At 40.2% G+C, this 23,224-nt stretch overlaps 1 pseudogene; it reads right to left on the bottom strand.

The window, feature by feature from the left end:
- Positions 1–27: 27 nt before the first annotated feature.
- On the bottom strand, positions 28–22,964 carry LOC132142175 (protein FAM184B-like; annotated as a pseudogene).
- Between the last annotated feature and the right edge of the window lie 260 nt (positions 22,965–23,224).

Below are 23,224 nucleotides of genomic sequence, written 5' to 3'. Positions count from 1 at the left end.
AAATAAAATCATGCCATTTAAAAAAAATAAAATAAATTTTTTTTAGTTTATTGACATAGGTTAATTATCTTGAGATAGTTACAGGTTCGGCATTGCATGGCAAAACCAGCTTTTCTTGCATTAATTTTTTTTTTTTTTTTAAGAAAGGTCTTAGCATTTCACACCACATGAAGTCACTTCCATGCTCAGCCACTCGTCATCCTTTCTTCGTGGTTTAATGCATAATCTCATGACATTTGAAGACACTGGGTCTGTGTGCTGCCGCTCGTTCAACAGAATAAAATTGAGATGCATTCTGTAGAAAAGCTTATTTGGTGTTAGCTTGTAGTTGAGTGTAATAATGCAGAAAAAGGAGACTTTGGTGAGCTTGTTCTCAAAGTGTTGGGGCCGGAGGACCTCAGAAAGAGAAGTATTTGGTGAACCACTCCTGTTTTTGAGGCTCTTGTCCATCAGAGCCTGTTTCAATCAGCCTCTGCTCAGCAGGAGTCCTGAAACAACACACAAGAGCACGGCAAGTGAGAACAGGAAATGTAGATATGACATCTTGGGAGAAAAGGAGTTAAGAAACAGACTTAAAAAAAAAACTGAAAGGAAAAGGGGGGTTATTGTTCGCATAAAAAGTATTTGAATAGGTATATATCATGGTTAGAATGTATGTATGCACCTAATTTTTGATGTAATTTTCAGCTTGCATATGCAAGGCTTCAGGTGTCATCTGCTTCATATGTTATAGTGTGTGCTGTTACTGCACATTTTGACAAATATAGTTGGTCATCTATTTTTTTTTTTTTTCTTACAGTCTGGAACTTTTTTTTTTCTCTCTCTCTCCCCCCACCCCCTTTTGCAAATATTCAGTGCTGCTACTTGCATTAAACAAAAAGGTGTAGAAATAAAATAATAGGGACTCTAAATAAGATCTTTATTAGACTATTTGGAGTAGTTATGAATGGTTATTTTATGTTTTTTTTTTAAATACTATCATAGTATTGTATTTGCATGTTTTCATTTTAATTTAAATATTCATCTTTTGTTTTCATTTAAATTTAAATATGCATTTTTTTCAGCCATTTTTCAGATAAATATCAATTTTACGTTTTTTAAACAACTACACTGGTTTTAAATAGGTATTGAGATGTCATTTGTCACACAGGTCTAGAAACCTCGACCTACATTTAAAAATCCTTTTCTGAGCAATTTCAATCTGTGTTTTACGTACAGTATGAGATGAGTTTTTCTCAGAACAGAAACAGCACCACATACATAGAATCTTCAAGTTGCTTTGGATAAAGCATCCGTTTAATAAAAAAATGCATAGATGTATTATTAATTCTCAATATGAAGACCGGTCAATGCATTGGGCGATTACCTGATGTGCTGGCTGTAGTTGATCTGAAGCTGGGGCTGATGTCGCACCTCTTTGTGTCTGATGGAGGCCCTGTGTTCAGCATTAGTGGGTGTGTGTGTCCTTGTTAGGGTGGTGTCTCGCCCACCCTGTTCCAGACTGGATAATCCACGCTCCATAACTGCTGAGCATTTGGCCTCGGGTGACCCCCCAGCGTATGAGCATAGGTTCAGGATGCTAGTTTCATCAACCCTCTTCTTCTATATACAGAAGACAGAATCATTCTGAGCTTCAGTGAATATGATCCTGGATGAATCGAATTCAGACGTGATGTTGCATTCTGTAAAGTGTGTATGCTACCTTCATAGTAGGCGTGAGGGTCCCTGCTTGTGTCCTAGAGTCATAAGGCTTCAATATTTCGTCGCTGCACAGAGGAGGATGCTGGGACAGCTGGTGGAGGTCCTCCTGAAATAGAAAGAGAAATGTGATGAGCTGAGCATTCTGTGTGTGTGTGTGTGTGTGTGTGTGTGTGTCTCTAACCACTAGACTTCTGATGAGTTGGTCTCTCTCGCTCAGCTTGTCCTGTAGTTTAGCAATGTTGTGTAAGTCTTCTACTCTCCTCTTTCCCCTTTCTTCCCTTTCTCTCAACCTGAAAACATAAGAATCAAGCACACAAAGCAGACATACAAATATTAATTAAATGCAACTTTAAGAAATTAAATGTATACCTAATATAACTTAAAAAAGATATAATTATAGAAAGAAAAAATAATTCAGTTTAATATTATGTGTGTGTGTGTGTAAATATGTTATATAAAGCAGTCTTGAGTCTCAGGGGTATATTTGTAGCAATAGCCAAAAATACATTGTATGGTTCAAAATTATATTTTTCTTTTATGCCAAAAATCATTAGGATATTAAGTAAAGATCGTGTTCCATGAAGATATTAAGTAAATTTCCTACTGTAAATATATCAAACCTTAATTTTTGATTAGTAATATGCATTGCCAAGAACTTCATTTGGACAACTTTAAAGATGATTATTCAATATTTAGATTTTATTGCACCCTCAGATTTTCAAATAGTTGTATCTCTGCCAAATAAAGGTATAGCATTATCTTTACTTTATGCAATACTATGTCTTTATTCTTATATATATATATATATATATATATATATATATATATATATATATATATATATTACAACTTTATTTACAAAAAATTGTTTTAACTTGATTCTTGAAATCTTATTTTAGATTTGCATTAAAATACTGTCAAACTTTAGATTAAGACTTGTATAACATGATTTTCTAATATATACAATAATAAGTAAATTCTAGTACCGCTGGTTTCACATTAGCAATAAGGGAGTCTGTTATATGATGCAATAAAATGCAAAGTGGTAGTAAAATACAGTTAAATAGAATGTTATGTACTGCATTTTTATAGCTACAGTTATTGTCAAATTAGCTATTATATGCATGCAATGTGTCGAGATGTGTGGAATTTGGTTTGCGTTTGGCATTATTGATGTGGGAGGAGTAGGTACTCTGTTTCCAAGGCAACTATGTGGGCCTGTAGTCGTGTTTGGGCGGTGCTGAAGTCTGATATTATGGTCTGGATCTCCATTCTGTTCTCTCTCTTCACACACTCACACTCATCTGGTTCCTCCGAGAAACTGCACATCAGATACAAATAAATCAGTCTCAGATATGTATATATAGCAGATATCAGATTTACTTACAAATCTGCACATTAATGTGAAAGCCCGTTTCTACCACTGAATAAAAAGCTAATTGAGACTTTTTATCTCATAATTTTGAGATCTTTTAGTTGTATGTCTCATGTTCTGAATTTGATCAGAATTGCATGATATAAAATTTTCTACGTATTAGAAGATATGCTCAGTTGTGTTCCTTTAAGGGGCTGATTTTCTATAGCTGAAACGGATTTGAATGGGAATAAATAAGCAGTTCTTGACCAGAATAAGCAGCATAGTATGCCAATGAGTGTGTGTGTGTGTGTGTGGGGGGTCATTTTGTTATTGACCTCCTGTCTGTGTGTGTGTCTGAGGTCAATTAATACTGACCTCTTGTGTTTATGTTTGTGGTCATCTGGTTGTTTTCTCTGTGTGCTTTTTGCACTCATGCGATCTTTCAGATCTCCGTTCTCTCTCCATAGCTCCTGGACCTCGCTGCTCTTCTCATCCAGCTGTCTCTCTAGTGACTGTAAGCGGTTTTGCTGCTTCAGATCCTGAGAAGGAGATGAGAGAGAGACATAGATGTGGGGTAATGAACCCTTGTGTAATGTGTGTGTGTGTCCCCGTGTGGCTTGTATGTGTACCTGCTGCAAAGCCATCATTTGTGTGTGTGTGTGTATTTCGTTCTGAAGGTCTTCGATCTGCTGCATGTGTCTCTGGGTGACCTGTCTCACCCACTCCGTGTGCTGCTGGGTCAGCTCTGCCTTCTGCTTGTCTGCACACACACACACACACACACACACACACACACACACATTAGATCAGACATGCTTACAAAGGTTGACATCTTCAATCCTGCTCTTGCTCTGCTTTAGTCGGTGGCACTAGATGATGCATTTGTGCAAAATGCAATGCACATTATGACATAACAGCATCCATATTCTGGTATAGCCTATCGGAATATATGTGCAAATACAGTAATCAGCATGTTATGAATAAACCTTTTAATATACAAAGACATCCAGCTATTCTCTTTTTTTCTGCGTTTGGCATTTCTTACGCTCTGCTTTTAATTAACATTCATTCTCATTCATATCCCTAATCGTAGAAGACGAAACTAGAGGATGAATTGGAAAATATAGCAGAGTTTGGCAGAGTTCTTTTGATTTATGTGTGTCTGTATAAAAAAATAGGAAATTATTACAATGTTTAAATGAATTGCCATGGGTCAAAATGATAATTTTTATTTCAATTTGTTTCTGATTAGCTATAATGATTTATAGTGCACGATATTCAGTTTGACTAAGTTATTATTTTGTTCATATGAGCTGTGTGTATCTCCAACTATTACAAACCTTTTTTTGCAGCCCCCTTAGTAGTAGGGAGATATGGCTAGGGAAGATTGCTTGCTCTATAAGTAAGTATTATAGAAAACATGCAGCTTTGAAGCTTGCACAAACATTCTGTGTGAGGCGTGATGGTTACCCAGCTGCAGTTTGTGCTGTGTGAGCAAGCGCTGTCTTTCTGACTGAAGTTCCTCATGGGCTTGTGCTTCGAGGACCTGAAGAGCACGCTGGTGATTTAACCTTTCCTTACGCAACACACTTCTGTCCTCCTCGTCTTCATCTTCCTCTTTAACCACCTACAGGACAACACCAAATCACTAACACACAGAGTTCTTGTTTGTGCTCCGTCATCATCTGAACTGTTTCTGTCAACACGGTGAAAGTAAATGGGGTCCAACACATCATTTTTCTAAATAACTTCTTTTGTATTCCAAATGAATGAAGAAATACACAGGTTTGGAATGACTTGACAGAATGTTGTTTATCCCTTTAACGGCACAAAAGCAGCCTTGAGTCTCTGGGGTATATTTGTAGCAATAGCCAAAAAACATTGTATGGGTCAAAATTATAGATTTTTTTTATTTATTTCAAAAATCATTAGGAAATTAAGATCATGTTCCATGAAGATATTTAGTAAATTTCCTACCATACTCATATAAAAACTTAATTTTTGATTAGTAATATGCATTGCTAAGAATTTCATCTGGACAACTTTAAAGATGATTTTCTCAATATTTAGATTTTTTTGCACCCTCAGATTCCAGATTTTCAAATAGTTGTATTTCAGACAAATATTAACCTTATGACTGGTCATATAACAAAAATGTGTTAAATTTATTTTCACATAGCATCAATATTTTGGTTAATATTTAGGTCAGGTAATTTTTTATCATTAATTATGAAACATTTATAATTTACACATTTGTACTTTCTTTTTTTAAAAGATATTTTGCTTTTGCAAGGACTGGAACATTCTAGGAGCTTCTCTGATATTCTAGTGCTTTCTGGAACATTTAAGTCATAACACACAAAAAACAATTATCATCCAGCATACACTTCTGAAGTTCTGGATGACTCACTTCTGCTAACTGTTTTAGTCAAACTGTTGTTATTAGCTCAGTATCATCATACTGATGCACACCAGGAATAACACTCACCTGTAGCTGCTGCCTCATCAGTCTCTCTTTCTCCTGAATGATGGAGTGAAGCTGAAATCTGAGCGAGCTGTTCATATCTCTCGTCTTCTGGATCTCCTGCTTCATTCGCTCCATCTCTCCATCACCATAACGTCTCTCTCTCTCTCCTTCCATCTTCTCTGAGAGCGCTCTCCTCTCCTCCAACTACACACACAGATGTGTGTGTGTGATGGGTCTGAGGAGACTCAGTGTGTGTGTGTGTGTGTGTTACCTGTGTCTGTGTTGCCACTGTTGGTTCATCTTTCTGATCTCTTCCTCTCTTTCTCTCTTCAGTTCCACGATCTGATCAGAGAACTGCTTCTCAAACTGTAGCCTACACACACACACACACATGCATTTTTTTTAATGAATAAAATTGCACTTTATACCCATTTTACACTTCAAAGTCAAAGTTAGCACATTATTGCATCGGACATGTTTTACGCTTGAGTTCTGGTTCTCAGTTTAATTGACCAACGTGTGTTTAAAGACTGCGTAAATTATTTTAACATTACCGCTTTGTTAAGTTGCATACTTGTTAGGTAAAAGCATTGTGTGCTGTTGCAGAAATACACAAAAACTACATCCATCCGTTTTGGGCAAACAATATTCACTACCGTTCAAATGTTTGTGGCCAGTAAGATGTTTTTTTTTGTTGTTGAAGGAAATTAATATTTTATTCAGCAAAAATGCATTTAATTGCTAACTAAATTTGGTAAATTGATAAATGCATTAGATAAATACATTAAATTGGTACATTTTTAAAAATATTTATGTTTCAAAGAAACACTGTTCTTTAGAACTTTCTATTCATCAAATAATTCTAAAAACAAAATTAAGGTTTTCATAAAAATATGAAGCAGCACAAACTGTTTTCAGCATTGATAATAATCAGAAATGCTTCTTGAGCCTCAAATCAGCATATTAAAATGATTTCTGAAGATCATTTGACATTGAATACTGGAGTAACGATGCTTTACAATCACAAAAATTTTATTATTATCATTTTATTAAAATGGAAAAAAATGGTCAAACATTATTTGCACTTAAAAGAAGTTGATTTTTGACCTAATAAATGCAATTTTGGTGAGCATAAGATAAATTAAAATTTTTTAAAAAATCCTAAAATGCATTAATGTATCACATATTTAAAATGGCTCAAAATGAAACATGCAATGTGAGCCAGTTTCTCTCTGTCTGGCGCACCGGATCCTCTCCTCGATGCTGTGATTGGACTGTTGTAGAAGGTCTCGCTCTTGCTGTACAGCAGAAATCTCTGCCTGTAACACTTCATTCTTTGCAGTGAACTCCTCCTGTGGGAGACATTAAAAAAAGAAAGGAGGACAAGGATGGATGGAAGGAAAGATGCATGGATTAAGGAAGAAAAAGGCGATCGGTGGCACAGATCTGCTGTGTGCTTGTGTGATAGAGCTGTGCAGTAATGCATAGGGACTGAAACAGGACTGACCTGTGTTTGCTGCATGCTGCTGCGTGTGTTTTCCAGTTCTTCTCTCACTCGATCACACTCCGGGCCGCATGTTGTCTGTCGCTTCACCTCCTGCTCTCTCTCTTTTGCTCTTTCCTTCTCCTCTTCTCGTTCTTTCTCCAGTGTCTGAATCATCTCCTTCAATTTGGACATCTGCAAGCCAAGAAGACTCAGATCAGCAAAAACCTGCTAACCGCTCAGGGTTTCTATTTATGAGGGTCATATAAAGAAAATCTACAGAATCTTAATTTAAAGCAACCAGAGGTTAAGGTTCTTTTTCATGGAGATACAATGGGTCTCAATCTATTCTTTAGTTCAGGAGTAAAGTAGTTGCTTATTACGAACGTAATCTTGTCAAAAGTGAAAATTTTTAGAGCAATAAACTTTTAGGAATAAATTGAGGGGAACACAATACGTCAAACTTGAATAGCTCTACTCTCAACCACTAGAATATGGAAAGAACTGTTATTGAACCTCTTAATCAAATAGCAAAAAATAAAAATGATGAAAATGAAGATGATGTTCTTTCTCAGTATTTCCGTCTTGTTTTCTGGTGCAAATATCTAGAGACTTCAATCAAGATCCATTTACTGGAGATGCAAAATGACACATGAGAAATTGTGTAAATCAAAATGAAGTGAGTTTATGAGAACAAATATATGCCAGACTGACAGAAATTCACATCTTCATTTTCTTTCACAGGTGAATGTATCTTGATTTAAGCATGTTTAGATATTTGAATTAGAAGTGCACACAATATTTAAAGCTAACATCTTTTTGTTATACTGGTTGAAAATCGCTTCATGTCCCGATAGCAATCAACAATTAAAGTGAGTTGTGAAAGTTATAATATTAAATTGTGCATTTATGTCTAAATGTCATTATGGTAAATGCAGGCACACAATTCATAATAGCTTTGTAACTCTGTATTTTGTTACTTTGTAACATCTACAACAAAGAAGCCTGGTGGCATGTTCGAAGATGTTGTTTATAAATAACAACTAAATTTTAATGCACTTAAAATAGGAAACTGCGTCATCTGTGTCCTGATATTTAAAGGAGGTTCTCATAGGTTTGGTCATGAACTATTGGTTGCGCTGCCAGTTAATTACAGCAATGCTGAAGTGATTGAAATATGAGGACATGAACTGAGAGATGTGCACTGTGCAGTGTAAGTTCACTTATGCTTTCTATTCTAAATATAGCTTTAAATAAAACAATTGCTCGTGAGGATATTTTAATCTCAGCAATTCAGCAGCACTGTCACGCTGTGAATTAGATAACCTGCCTTTCAGCCCTGTTCATTTCCTCACACAGTTACCGTTTCTGAAATGTCTTTCAGGATTCCTAAATCACTTTGCAGGTGCTATGTTACCCATCTGCATTATTTTGCAAATCTGTAAAGAAACACTATCATACATCGCCTGAGTCTTTAACCAATTAGAAAGAGTTGTATGTATATAGCTCAGGTTATTTGTGGTGACCTGATTCAGTAGTAGCTCAACAATCCTATGCAAACATATTCAAGATTGTTCAGGTTTTTAAGAGGAAAAGCAAAGGACAGGTGTGTTTTTCTTCTTCTTTTGTCTGGTATTCTTTACCTCTCTGTGGGACAGCTGTAGTTGGTTGTGTAGCTCTTCTCTCTCGTTCTCTAAAGCCTTTCTCTCTTCTTCTCTGGTTTTCATCTGCTCCTCAACCTGTAGACAAACCAACATTATAATGTCAAGTCACCATTATTTGGACAGCGCTTTATACAATCCTGGATGTGTCAAGAGTCAAACAGCAAATACCAGTCATTTTTCAGCTTCTTATGCAAGTTAATTTCAATATTTCAACAAGAATATCAGATTATATTACTCATAATCCTGCTTTTGCTATTGCTTAACCTGTTTTAAAGAGGGTCCACATCTTTGCGGCTGCTTTTTTCCCCTTCCCTATAGTCAATTACCATGTAAACTTTCATCCAAAATTATTTATATTGGATTTAAGTTATATATTGTTCTTTCATTTCCAGGCAATTGAAACCAAACATACTCTTTGAGCTACAGAACACTTTTGGGTTTTGTTTCATGTTTTTTTATACTTTATTCTCCTGTCATAGTTCTCGTCATTGTCATGTGATTCCCTGTTTTCCCAAGTGTCATGTTTTCATTGGTTCATTGTCTTGTCACATGGTCTTTTTTAGTTCTAAATTCTGATTGGTTCATTTTTTTCAGCTCTACTCTGTCATTGGCTGTTCTTGTCATGTGTCTCTCGTATAGTTCTAACAAAATTCTATACAAAAATGTCATTCTGAACCTTCTTCATTTGGCGGAATGCGTAAGAAAACATTCTGAGCATAATGTTTTTTAGCAAAAAGTCTTTAGAATACTTCAAATATAGAACATGTGTTGTATGAACCACATTTCTGATGTTTTTATTGTGCTACTTTGTTCTTTTGGGAGCGTGAAACCCTCTGGTTCTCATTCATTGCATGAAAAAGGCTGAACATTTTCATGGAAATCAGAAAAGTCATAGGGGAATGACATGAGGAAGAAGTTTTATCTTTGGGTTTTTAGCTCATGTAGCTTTAAGAGTTTTTCTAGAGCTAATGGCTAATCTCTGCATGTTCATAAAGTTGAGCCAAGTTTCTAAATGCAGAATATTCATCATATGTTAATGTTGCTCTGATTTCAAAATGACCCATTTTTGCAGCTTAGTTTCCATAATTGGTCTGAATGGACTTGGGTTGGAGCACTGCATTGTGAATAATGATGTATTGTATGTCTATGCAGCTGTAACAGTAAAGCCATATTAGTATAGATGGGTCTTTTGAATCTCTTAAACTTAAAACTTCCCAAATGAAGCAATATCAAGATCAAATTGAGAGAGAAATCAAATCAGACCGTCAGTGCCCATAACCAGCCCTAGTAGTAACAGGAGCAAATGAGAAGTTATGAAATTATTAGCCAAAAAAAGGGCAAAAGGGCAAAAGTTTGCATGAGAAGCGCAGCTGTAACTTGTCATGGTACCTGCTGCGTCGTCTTCTTCTCTGCGTCCAGCATTGCGTGCGTACACCGCAGCTCACTGGCGTGTTTGCATATCACTTCTTCCAGTGCTTTCCGAAGCTGTTCTTTCAGCCTGAGTTTCTCTTCTTCCATCTTCTGCTGCACCTGTTTCTTCTCTTCTTCCAGCTCCTGTCTGTCATTCTCTCTTTCGTTGTCCACTTCCTGTTGAAGGCGCCTGATCTCCTCAGTGTGAGCACGCTGCAGCTCCAGACGCATAGAGGATAGAGCATCTGCATGCTAAAACACACACACACACACACACACGACTCTTAATGATATAAACCTGTAATGTTGTAGTTCTGAAAGAATGACACAATGCCTTTTAAGCCTCTGATGTGTCCGCCGTGATGTTTTAAGGGCATGGTTGATCGTTAAAAGAACATTTATAGTGTGCTTTACTCATTTGTGTGTGTGTGGGTGTTTAGATGGCTTTCATCTGGGATGTGATTTCACCATTCGGTTTATGTCAGATGCTGTAGAGAATAGAAGAGGTGTTTAAAAGCACGTCGTACAGTTCTCGTCACAATTTTTCCATCGCCGACAAATTTTCATTCAGTTATCGGACAATATTAGAAATTCTTTTATCAGTATTTGGGCAATGTTGAATATTTACTTGTGCATGCTCATTTTTAATAATTTTACTTTAAGATTACTTTTGCTCTCAGATAATACTCACATATCTTCTTTAATCTAGAAAACAACAATAATTGAATAAGACTATTGAATGGAATTTTATACTGAATTATTATATATATGTGATGCCTAAATTCATGAAATGAATTTTTTGTTTAAACAAACAAGTATAGTTTTAAACAGGCAATTCAACATATTTTGAATTAGCTTTTGATTTTTTTTTTAATGAAAACTAAAAAGGTTTACGTTTACTTTGTATATGTGGCTTTGTCATTTTTGTTAGTTTTAAGATTTCTATTTACCTTTTTATTTTTCATTCAGCTTTTTTACAATTACCGAAAACAATTTTTAATCATTTTAATGAACACTATTAGCACTGCTGACACTCAGAAAACTCATAACTAACATAAAACCCTGAGTTTTCCGCTTGTAATTATGACATTGCAGTGTGGTAACTCATAAACACAATCCTTCATCTGTGACTTGCCTGTTTGAGCATGCGTGCGTAATCATTGGATCGGCTGCTGTTCTGAAGCTCCAGCTCTTTGTTTCTAATGTTGAGACGACTGAGTTGAGACCTCAGCTCTTCTACTTCAGCAGAGACCCTCACCTGAGACGAACTCTGACTCATTAACTCCTCTGCAGCAATGAGGAAGATGATGATTAGATCAAAGGAAGCCAAATACTGTAACATTTCAACAGAAATGAAATAATTAATATCAAACGGACTATAAATGATGATAGCTGACTTTAAACTTATTTACCACTGAAATTACACAGTCATTTTTTATGTAACGTTACATTAGGGCAATTAATTAGATTAAAAAGACTCTGTAAAAAGCGATTTTGCCTACTTTCTAAGGTTCAAGTACCACAATTACGCTTCAGCTTTGTTTCCTGAGATGCAGACAGATGCGGTGCAATGCAATGGAACAGAATGCTTAGATCTCGAGACACATTTTTCAAACTGTCTGACAGCGAAAACAGGGCACTTATGCAGGGAGACTGAACAAAGAGGTGTGATGCAAAACGCATAGATGTCCATCATAGATATAGACCAACAATTATAAAAACAGTACTGACAAAACACTGAAAATGCTTCTTGTGTGGTGAATATGGGCATCTTCTCAGTGAGAATAAAACACACCCACAGACATATTTCTTTCTAAATTGACTTTTTATTTTGTCTGTTTAATTATTTATTAGACCCTATTTCAAGTACACAACAAGCTTTTCACTGATCTGTACTGTGTGTGTGTGTGCGTGAGTGTGTGTGTGAGTGTGTGCATGTGCGTTTGCGTGTGTGTGAGAGTGTGTGTGTGTGTGCGTGAGCGTGTGCGCGTGTGAGTGTGCGTGTGCGCGCGCGCGCGTGTGTGAGTGTGTGTGCGTGTGAGTGTGTGTGCGTGTGCGTGAGCGTGAGCGTGTGCGTGTGCGTGTGCGTGTGCGTGAGCGTGTGCGTGTGTGTGAGCGTGTGCGTGTGAGTGTGTGTGTGTGTGTGTGTGTGTGTGTCAGGCTCGGAGGCTCCAGGTGTGTGTGAGGAGAGGGATCTGTGCTCTGAGACCACCTTTTCACTGATCTTTACCGTGTGTGTGTGTGTGTGAGAGTGTGTGTGAGTGTGCGTGTGTGTGTGTGTGTGTGTGTGTGTGTGTGTGTGTGTGTACCTGACTTGCTCTGCAGCTCATTTTTTTGCAGTAATAATCGCTCTTTGGCTACAGCTAACTCCTCATCTGCCTTCTTCGCCACATCCTCAGCCTCGACCACCCGGTGACGCCCGTCCTCCAACTGTTCCTCCAGCTCCTGGAGAAAGGAAAAACATCAATAAGCATAACTATTACAATTACTTATAATGCTGTCCCTTTCACACTGCACATTACATGACAGATCGGCATACATAGGAATAAGTGATGAATGGAATGGCATAAGACTACGATTACTCCCCTTGAAATTTCCCTTGCATTGTATCTTGTTCTGTCAAAAACATGCATCCGCTGACTTGCATTATATGAATCACACCGGGTTTCAGCTAAAAAATTTTCTGTACTGTTCTGCTGAAGAAAAAAAGTCACCTACATCTCGGATGGTCTGAGGCTGAGTACATTCACAGCACATTTTAATTTAAGGGTGTACTGCCCCTTTAAGAAAATATTATGAATTCTTAAAAGCTCTTACGAATTTATCTCTTGAAATGTTTCTCACCGCACAACCAAACCTGGCACCACTCACATCTCTTTAAGAAACAAAAAAAAGTGTAGTCGTACATATTATCCTCATATTGGATGATCTTCAATCAGAATTGAATGATTGAAGATGCCCAGGATGACTTTAATCATTTAATTCTGACCGACTCATGAACACTTTGAGCACAGCAGCTGCTCTGAGTTTGCAGATCTGATTAATTTTCTGTGAAGTATGACGAGCTAAAGAAGGGAGGGTGTTACTCATCTTTAGGGACATTTAAAGCACATTATGTGAAAAGCTGCATCAGAGACAGAGGAGTCAATGCTGCATGCCTAGCAACTCTTACTGATCTAATCGCTTGGTTTTATCCTGATCTAAATACTAAGTGTAACGACTTACTTTTGTGTCCCACTTAGAAAAGCCTATGTTATTTTTATTTTCTGCAAGTTCTGTGCAGATTTTGCTGTTGAAAACCTGATTACAGATCTGTGGGGTGTTGTCACAGATGGTTTAGTGATTCGGGTGTGCCATCTGTTTCCACACAGCTGTGTGTCTGAGTGATGGTAATTGTGGGTGTTTTTCTGATCCCTCTAATCGCTGTCTCAGTGAGATACAGAAGTGTCAGTCACAGCAGTGATTACTGCCCCCTGACACTGAGATGAACACCCCACTGAAAGATCAGGTACACTTCTGGTTTATGTGTACACAATGATTTTTTTTAATATAAATGCCTAAATAAATCTCCATGAATTACAATTTCCAGTTTTTCATGATCATGGGAACATATGATGATAAGGCGAGCTTGTGTTTAAAATTTAAAAAGGTTATTTATTTTTTTAATTCAGTTTATCTATTATTTATATTTAATTAAACAAGAAGATGTCACTATATAGTGAGAGCAATTTACAGCCTAATAATAAACCTAATTACTCTCATTAACATCGGCTCCACAGCTGATCATATTTTCTGTATGTTTTATGCCATAAAACTAAAAAACTATGTCCAATATTGTACAGATATTTATTTAAAAGAATTATGCACTAAATTATACACGGATAACTACACTAAAACAATCGGTCATAAATTGACACCTGACCAAAAACGAAATTGGTCAGAATTAATTAAAATTAAGTAAAAATCTGAAAATATAATAACCGGGCCATGACTGCTACTGATCTTTCCTAAAGAAAAAACAACAAAAATAATTGTTAAATCTGTCTGTAGAGAAAATATCTGTATCCCCCGCACCACCAATATTATATCAATATTTATATATGTTTATTAAAGTAGAGAGGAAACATACACAATAGTGTCTCATGGAATAACTATTTAAGGATGTTATATTGTCAGGATTCACCTGGAATGAGCAGAAGTGTCAAAAAGTTCATTTTGGAGTTAATTACCTCTACCGTCTCCTGAAGTTTGCTGTAGCGTCTGTTGCTCTCATTCAGCCTCTGTTCCTGAACCTTCAAGTCAGTCTCCGCTTTTCTCAGCCTCTGCTGAAGTGTTGCATTCTGGGACTTGCGGTTTTCTTGCTCTCTCTGGTGCCACTGGTTGATGTGTTCATTGAGGCTCTTTTGTAGTGTCTTCTCAGCTGCCTTTTGCTCCTTCCTCTTCTCTTCCTCCATCTCCTTCATTCTCCTCTTCCACTCCTCCACATCTCTCTTCCATTCCTTCTCCGCTCTCTCCTTCTCCTCCCTGAAAGCCTGAAGCTCCTTTCTCATACCTTTCAGCCTTTCTTCACACTCCTCCTCTAGTCTTTTTCTCTCCTCCATCTCTCTCTTCCTCTCCTCCTCCACTCTGTGAATCTTCTCCTCTTCCTCTCGCTTTCTCTCTTCATCTCTGGCTCTGCGTAGCTCTTGGCACTCGCTCTCTAAGCGCTGGTTTTCTTCCAGTGTTTGTTTGAGTAGCTTGTGTTGCTTGTCTCTCTCCGTCTGCAGATTCTGGTAGTCTCTGCGCAGATCTGTCGTCTCTTGGTTTAACACAGCTATCCGCTCCACATACTCTACTTCAGCCCTCTGTCCACGCTCCTCCACCTGAAACGGACACACATCCACACATCCTAAGAAGTGATTCTATCCATCTAATATGCTTTTAATGAACACGTGTATGTGTGAGCACTTATGGGTTTTACTTCCTCTACAGTGGCCTGCAGCTCTAGAAGGCGTGTCCTCAGAATAGATGCTGACTCCTCCTCTTCCTCATCCTGACCTGCTTCCTCTTGCTCCTCATTCTTAGTGTTTAAGGAATATATCACCTATGCATAAAACACAAACACACACACACACATATATATATAAAACACAGTTATAATAGCAAGACAAAACAGTCAAATTATTTATCTGCACTGTGGATTGAAGTAAAGGTGTGTATGTTAACGCCTCACTCTTAAAAATGAAGAATCTTTACTGGCATCTATGGTTGCATGAAGAACCATGATCATACATGAACCTTTTTAATGCACAACAAAAAAGGTTATTTATAGTGAAAACAGGTTCTATAGATATAGATTCTTTAAAAAAATGTTCTTTGGGAACCATAAATGGTTCTTCTATTGCATTACTGCAAAACCCCCTTTTGGAAGCTTTATTTCATTGTCATTCCAGGCATATCACCTCTCTGATCGAATCAGTCACACCCACAGTCTGCAGTAATTGAGCTGCAGTTTATCTAGTACGTGTGTGTGTGTGTGTGTGTGTGTGTGTGTGTGTGTGTGTGTGAGTTCTACAGATGTCTGTTTTAACCTTCTGTGAGTGTGTGGGATTTCTTGTGCACAGCTGTGCGACTGTGTTTGGCACTTTCAGATCAGTGTCCAGTTTCATGCATTAGAGGCACTAATCCCAAGTTTCTGTTGTTTGAATGTTTTCGATAAACTATTCATATGAACATGTCATACGTTTTAAACTCCCGGTCCCGAATATGTGCAGGAAAGTGGATGGATGGACACTTTGTATTTCTATATCACCACTAAAATAAGGGTTTAAGGTCTGTCCCCCTTCAGGGGAAAAACTTTGACATAATCTGTTGAAATTATATTTAAGACACTGAAATAAGAAACGTGTTCCCATGTCCCGCCACAACCCTGTTATCCGTTATCTATCTAGATTTATTCTCCATTACAAAAAAAGTTCCTAAGAAATAATTAATTGACAGCTAAGGATTAATTGAACCCTTTTGGAAATATATAATGTAATTGTTTACAAAAGTCTTACAAATACAGTGTGATGATGACTGCATTCTTGAAGTGAAATTTATTCAATCCGTTATTCATCTTCTTCCGCTTATCCGGGGCCGGGTCGCGGGGGCAGCAGTCTAAGCAGAGAACCCCAGACTTCCCTCTCCCTAGACACTTCCTCCAGCTCTTCTGGGGGGACACCGAGGCGTTCCCAGGCCAGCCGGGAGACATAGTCTCTCCAGCGTGTCCTAGGTCATCCCCGGGGTCTCCTCCCAGTGGGACGCGCCCGGAACACCTTCCCGGGAAGGCGTCCAGGAGGCATCCGGAACAGATGCCCGAGCCACCTCAGCTGACCCCTCTCGATGTGGAGGAGCAGCGGCTCTACTCTGAGCTCCTCCCGGGTGACTGAGCTTCTCACCCTATATCTAAGGGATCGCCCAGCCACCCTGCGGAGAAAGCTCATTTCGGCCGCCTGTATCCGGGATCTTGTCCTTTCGGTCATGACTCAAAGCTCATGACCATAGGTGAGAGTAGGAACGTAGATTGACCGGTAAATCGAGAGCTTCGCCTTGCGGCTCAGCTCTTTCTTCACCACTACAGACCGGTACTTCGACCGCATTACTGCAGAAGCTGCACCGATCCGTCTGTCAATCTCCCGTTCCATCCTTCCCTCACTCGTGAACAAGACCCCAAGATACTTAAACTCCTCCACTTGAGGCAGGAACTCTCCACCAACCTGAAGTGGGCAAGCCACCCTTTTCCGACTGAGGACCATGGCCTCGGATTTGGAGGTGCTGATTCTCATCCCAGCCGCTTCACACTCGGCTGCAAACCGTCCCAGTGCATGCTGAAGGTCCTGGCTTGATGAGGCCAACACGACAACATCATCCGCAAAGAGCAGAGACGAAATCGTGTTGTCACCAAACCTGACCCCCTCCGGCCCCTGGCTGCGCCTAGAAATTCTGTCCATAAAAATCATGAACGGAACCGGCGACAAAGGGCAGCCCTGCCGGAGTCCAACACGTACCGGGAACAAGTCTGACTTACTGCTGGCAATACGAACCAAGCTCCTGCTCCGGTCGTACAGGGACCTGATAGCCCTTAGCAAAGGGCCCCGGACCCCATACTCCCGCAGCACCCTCCACAGGCCGCCGCGAGGGACACAGTCGAATGCCTTCTCCAAATCCACAAAGCACATGTGGACTGGTTGGGCAAACTCCCATGAACCCTCCAGCACCCTGTAGAGGGTATAGAGCTGGTCCAGTGTTCCACGGCCTGGACGAAAACCACACTGTTCCTCCTGAATCCGAGGTTCTACTATCGGCCGGATTCTCCTCTCCAGTACCCTGGCATAGACTTTCCCAGGGAGGCTGAGAAGTGTGATACCCCTGTAGTTGGAACACACCCTCCGGTCCCCCTTCTTAAAAAGAGGGACCGCCACCCCGGTCTGCCATCCCAGAGGCACCGTCCCCGACTGCCACGCGATGCTGCAGAGGCGTGTCAGCCAAGACAGCCCCACAACATTCAGAGGCGGATCTCATCCACCCCCGGTGCCTTGCCACCGAGGAGTTTCTTGACTACCTCGGTGACTTCAGCTTGGGTGATGGACGAGTCCACATCTGAGCCCTCAGCCTCTGCTTCCTCAATGGAAGACGTGACAGCGGGATTGAGGAGATCCTCTAAATATTCCTTCCACCGTCCAATGACATCCCCAGTTGAGGTCAACAGCTCCCCACCTCTACTGTAAACAGCGTTGGTAGGGCACTGCTTCCTTCTCCTGAGGCGCCGGACGGTTTGCCAGAATCTCTTCGAGGCTGATCGATAGTCCTTCTCCATGGCCTCACCGAACTCCTCCCAGGCCCGAGTTTTTGCCTCCACAACCACCCGGGCTGTAGTCCGCTTGGCCTGCCGGTACCTGTCAGCTGCCTCAGGAGTCCCACAAGCCAACCAGGCCCGATAGGACTCCTTCTTCGACAATGGAGGTGGAGAACATGGTCCACTCAGACTCAATATCTCCAGCTCTGCCGGAGGTGGGAGTTGAAGATCTCTCTGACAGGAGACTCGGCCAAACGTTCCCAGCAGACCCTCACAGTACGTTTGGGTCTGCCGAGTCTGTCCAGCTTCCTCCCCCGCCATCGGATCCAACTCACCACCAGGTGGTGATCGGTTGACAGCTTCGCCCCTCTCTTCACCTGAGTGTCCAAGACATACGGCCGGAGGTCGGATGAAACGACCACAAAGTTGATCATCGACCTACGGCCTAGGGTGTCCTGGTGCCACGTGTACTGATGGACACCCTTGTGCTTGAACATGGTGTTCGTTATGGACAAGCTGTAACTAGCACAGAAGTCCAATAACTGAACACCGCTCGGGTTCAGATCAGGGGGGCCGTTCCTCACAATCACGCCCCTCCAGGTGTCACTGTCGTTGCCCACGTGGGCGTTGAAGTCCCCCAGTAAAACGACGGAGTCCCCAGTCGGAGCACTTTCCAGCACCCCTCCCAGAGACTCCAAGAAGGCTGGGTACTCTGCACTGCCATTCGGCCCGTAGGCACAAACGACAGTGAGAGACCTATCCCCGACCCGAAGGCGCAGGGAAGCGACCCTCTCGTTCACCAGGGTAAACTCCAACACATGGCAGCTGAGCTGGGGGGCTATAAGCAAACCCACACCAGCCCGCCGCCTCTTACCATGGGCAACTCCAGAGTGGTGAAGAGTCCATCCTCTCTCGAGGAGTGTGGTTCCAGAGCCCAAGCTGTGCGTAGAGGTGAGCCCGACTATCGCTAGTCGGAACCTCTCAACCTCACGCACAATCTCGGGCTCCTTCCCCGCCAGTGAGGTGACGTTCCACGTCCCTAGAGCTAGTTTCCGTGTCCAGGGATCGGGCTGTCGAGGCCCCCGCCTTCGACTGCCGCCCGATTGTCTAAGCACCGGCCCCTTACGGTCCCTCCTGTAGGTGGTGAGCCCACGGGAAGGCGGCCCCGCGTCGCTCCTTCGGGCTGAGCCCGGCCGGACCCCGTGGGGGGAGGCCCGGCCACCAGGCGCTCCCATACGAGCCCCAACCCCGGGCCTGGCTCCAGAGTGGGGCCCCGGCTGCGCAATACCGGGCGACGTCATGGTCCTTTGATTTAGTCTTCTCATAAGGGGGTTCTGAAGCGCTCTTAGTCTGACCCGTCGCCTAGGACCTGTTTGCCTTGGGAGACCCTACCAGGGACATATAGCCCTGGACAACATAGCTCCTAGGGTCATTCGGGTACTCAAACCCCTCCACCACGTTAAGGTGGCAGTTCAAGGAGGAGATAAATCAATAATTAATAAATCCGTTATTGAAAGAAAAAAAATGATTTTCCATGGTATTGTTAAAATGTGCTGGAAATTAATAAAAAGTACTGATACACACACCGAAATGATTTCACCAAGATTTATCTCAAAACCAACAAGCAACAAATAAAATTAGCAGCATGATGTGCTTTTTGTTTGCATAAAAAATATTGCTTATAGGTGACTTACAGCATAACGTTATCTAATTAATGTGTACTGCATCTTCAAATAAACGGACTGGGACAGAGAGAAAATTAGGATGAAGAGCAGATTAAAGGAACTGTTTTTGTTTTGTTTACATGAATTATTATTTTAAATGGGAAGTGCCGAAATCCCTGTCTCTCTCAATCTATTTGTCCTTGTTTTCATTTTCTGCAAATATGGCACCTTGCCTCACTACGATCCAAGCTAATGAAAACTGAGACACGCTGGCTTACTTCTTCCTCTTTAACAAACAAATGATAGAAGCATCTGCGTCTGTTTCTCTTTCCATTCTGCATTTCAAAACTGCTTATAACAGCCATTTCTGACACGGCTAGTGAATTTATTGAGTCTGTGCGTGTGTGTGTGTGTGTGTGTGTGTGTGTGTGTGTGTGTGTGAAGGCCTGTTCGCACCAATAATCATAACTTTATTAGCATCCATTCCAACATATGATAAGATTCAGTTTGTTAAATGCTCAAGCTATTGATTGTGCTTTTTTGAACTGATTAACTAGCATAATGACAGCCCTATATTGGTGAGCTATCATGGTTTAAATGATAATTACTGTGGTTTTGGGAAAGAGTTGTGACTAGTTAATTTCTCAGCGGTTAAGCAGTGAGTTACGATGTTGTACAGGAAACAAGCCCCTGATTGGAGCTTTTTTAACATTTCGTTTCACACCACCCATAGCATTCCCATCATGCTCTTATATCAATATGAGACTGAAGTAGATCAAATCTCATATGCTCCTGCTTGGTAAAAATAGTGTGGCTTGGTGTGTAGCATTACTAAGCGTCACAAAGCTGAGCTGAATGTAGAGAGGGTATGATTCACACATCTGTTCTTATAGACACACACACACGCAGCTAAAGATAACTATTAGGAGTATGTTAATGATGAAAGAGAGAGGGATTCCACACAGCTGTGGCATTCAAGCTCACCCACACAGGTTTGAATTTAAGCCCTGACCTAGTTTGTTTAGGAACAGTGCTGCTTTTCCATGTTTCTAACCCCAGAGGACCTTAGTCAGGGCAGATGCCTTTTTTTTCATTTGACAAGAATGAAAACGAGGCTTTGAGGGACATGCGTACAGTCCGTTCAATAGCTTGCACCTGGGTATCAAACTGAAGAAAAGAAAATAATAACTCCTTTCCGAAATCAATTCCAGATGAAAAGGCTTATATCGCTCAGCCTTGTTTTCATTCTCAGTAAATATGCATCTTCCCTGACTAGGGGTCATACTAATAAAACCTGATACACACTCTCAATCTTCTGAAGGTGTATACATTATCCATTAATACCATATAGATTTTATAGCATTTAACCTCTATGTTTTCATAGTTGCACTTCATAACTGGCCAAGAGGATAATAATTTTTCACACAGCGACAGATATGGTTATTGATTTTATCATACATCATCAAGGTGCAGTTTAACCAAAAACACATCATTCAAACTGAAACTCCCAGTATATAGTGAAGTGTGTGTTGATGTGTTTGCTTCTATTACTATTGTTGGTAAGTAAATGTATATTGAATTTCATGTGCTGTGGAGAGCATGCAGGTTGTTTGGTTACTTGGTATTTTAACAGTTTTTTTTTTAATCCAAAATGACATATAGTATTGTAAATAAATATTGAAGTTCTATATTTCAGGGACATTATGAGTTTTTAACCCTTATTTTAAGCCATTTTTCCTTTTGTAATTCTAGTAAAGATGACCAAATCTTTTAAGGATTCAAAAAAGTACAGGCCCAATTGACTCTGTATTTATTAGGCATCAATAGTGCGCAGAAAATACAGCCATTCATGTTTTCATAATTATACCTTATACAGTTGACCAAGAGGGTTATCATTTGTTCATGAAGTGTCAGACAGAATTATGGCTATTGATTTTTATCATAAAACATAAAGGTACAGTTTAATAAAAAAAATGCATCATTCACACTGAAACTCCAGAGGACGGCAATATAAGGCGACTTTTGTGCGAAAGTGTTTGTTTCTAGGAAGTTGCATTTTATTTATAAAATTATATCTTGGTATGTTTCCCCAATGCATCGTTATCTAACTAGAACCATAGTTGTAAAGTTACATTTTTATATTACAGTCCTAAAGATGAATAAATAAGAAATGATAAGTACTAAGGCCATCAGAAAAAAATACTAAGGAACCATGAGAATACACCTCAGTACTGAACGATTACAAGAATCATGTAATGTCAATAGCCTATTGATTATTTCCTTGGCACTATTCAAACATACAACTTTTGCAGTATGTCTACATTATATCCTAACAAACATAAATCAAGGATGCTCTTTTGCTAGTGGAACAAACACAAAACTGTATCAAATATGGCTTAACTAAACTGAAATGTATTAGAGGACTGATAAATTTATTTGTTTATTTTGCCAAGCTGAACTAGTCTGCCACTTTAATAACCTCAACCAGGTGACAAGCTTCTTCTGGTCTTAACAACTGGATGCTGCTTGCTCATGAACCGTGGTTCTCCACACCAATCTAAACCTGATGATAATAACCCACATCTCTGTTGCCAGTGATCACTCAGGGGTCAGACTATGTTAGATGAGCCCTTTAACGTGCACTTCACTATCACTAGCCCTCCCTCAACTAGCTATATAAACTCCACGAAAGCGCATTTGCTACCACACACATCTACAGAAATCGTGTCTTGGATCACCTGCATCACCTGTAATGGAAAGACAGTGATGCGACACTGAGTCCATTAAAACCTTGTTGCATTCCATGAAAAAACACCAATGGCTCAGACAGCATATATACTGATACGTGTCAAAGATTTATATTATGCACTGTATTCAACCCTGCCTTAAAGTAGCCTACATTTGAATGATGCAGCCTATATTTTGCGCAATAGCAAAAAGGGTCATTAGCGCGCGCGCACGCACACATATATAGGCTTATATATATACCGGGACCGGGAGTATAGGCTAGTAAAATAACGCGCTTACCTTTGTCAGCTGAGCTATTTTCTTGCACATTTTCGTGTGCATTTGATAATCATACAGTTCCTGCTCTACAGTCACTTTGGGGATATCCGCAACAGCGGTCCCGTTACATGCACCGCTCTTCCCGGAACTTGAAGCCATAGGAACCACTCTGATCAATCACAAGCTGGGCTGCGCAACACCCTGCTCGCCTCTGCGTGGTCCTGAAGATAACGTTAGAGTCCTTTCTACAGCCGAGAACATCGTGCATGCTGCAGCGACCGGAGAACACCCTCCACAGCTCACGAGACAATGCCATCGGTGCCCCCGGACACCTGTCTCTCACCTGGGGTGTGACTACAGTCTTACATTACTGCAGTATTATCATAACCCCTCCCACAGGAACACCCGCGCGCCCAGCAGCACAATAAACATAAGCACGCGCAATTTCCACAACTCGGTTTATTTACAGATACTAGCCTACTACATCTGATTTGTGAATGTTTAACGATTCATATCATTTCGTTATCAATTCAAAAGAATCAGCAATACGTAAGAAGGGCAGGTGATTGCTACGTGAGTAACCATTAGGCTATTTTAAATAAATGCATGGGGAAAGTAAAACCCTCACATTTTGTATCTGAACCATATTTCGTTAA

Source organism: Carassius carassius, chromosome 6 (assembly GCF_963082965.1).
Source record: "Carassius carassius chromosome 6, fCarCar2.1, whole genome shotgun sequence".
Lineage (NCBI taxonomy): Eukaryota > Metazoa > Chordata > Actinopteri > Cypriniformes > Cyprinidae > Carassius > Carassius carassius.
This window is presented reverse-complemented; position numbering and strand designations above follow the sequence as displayed.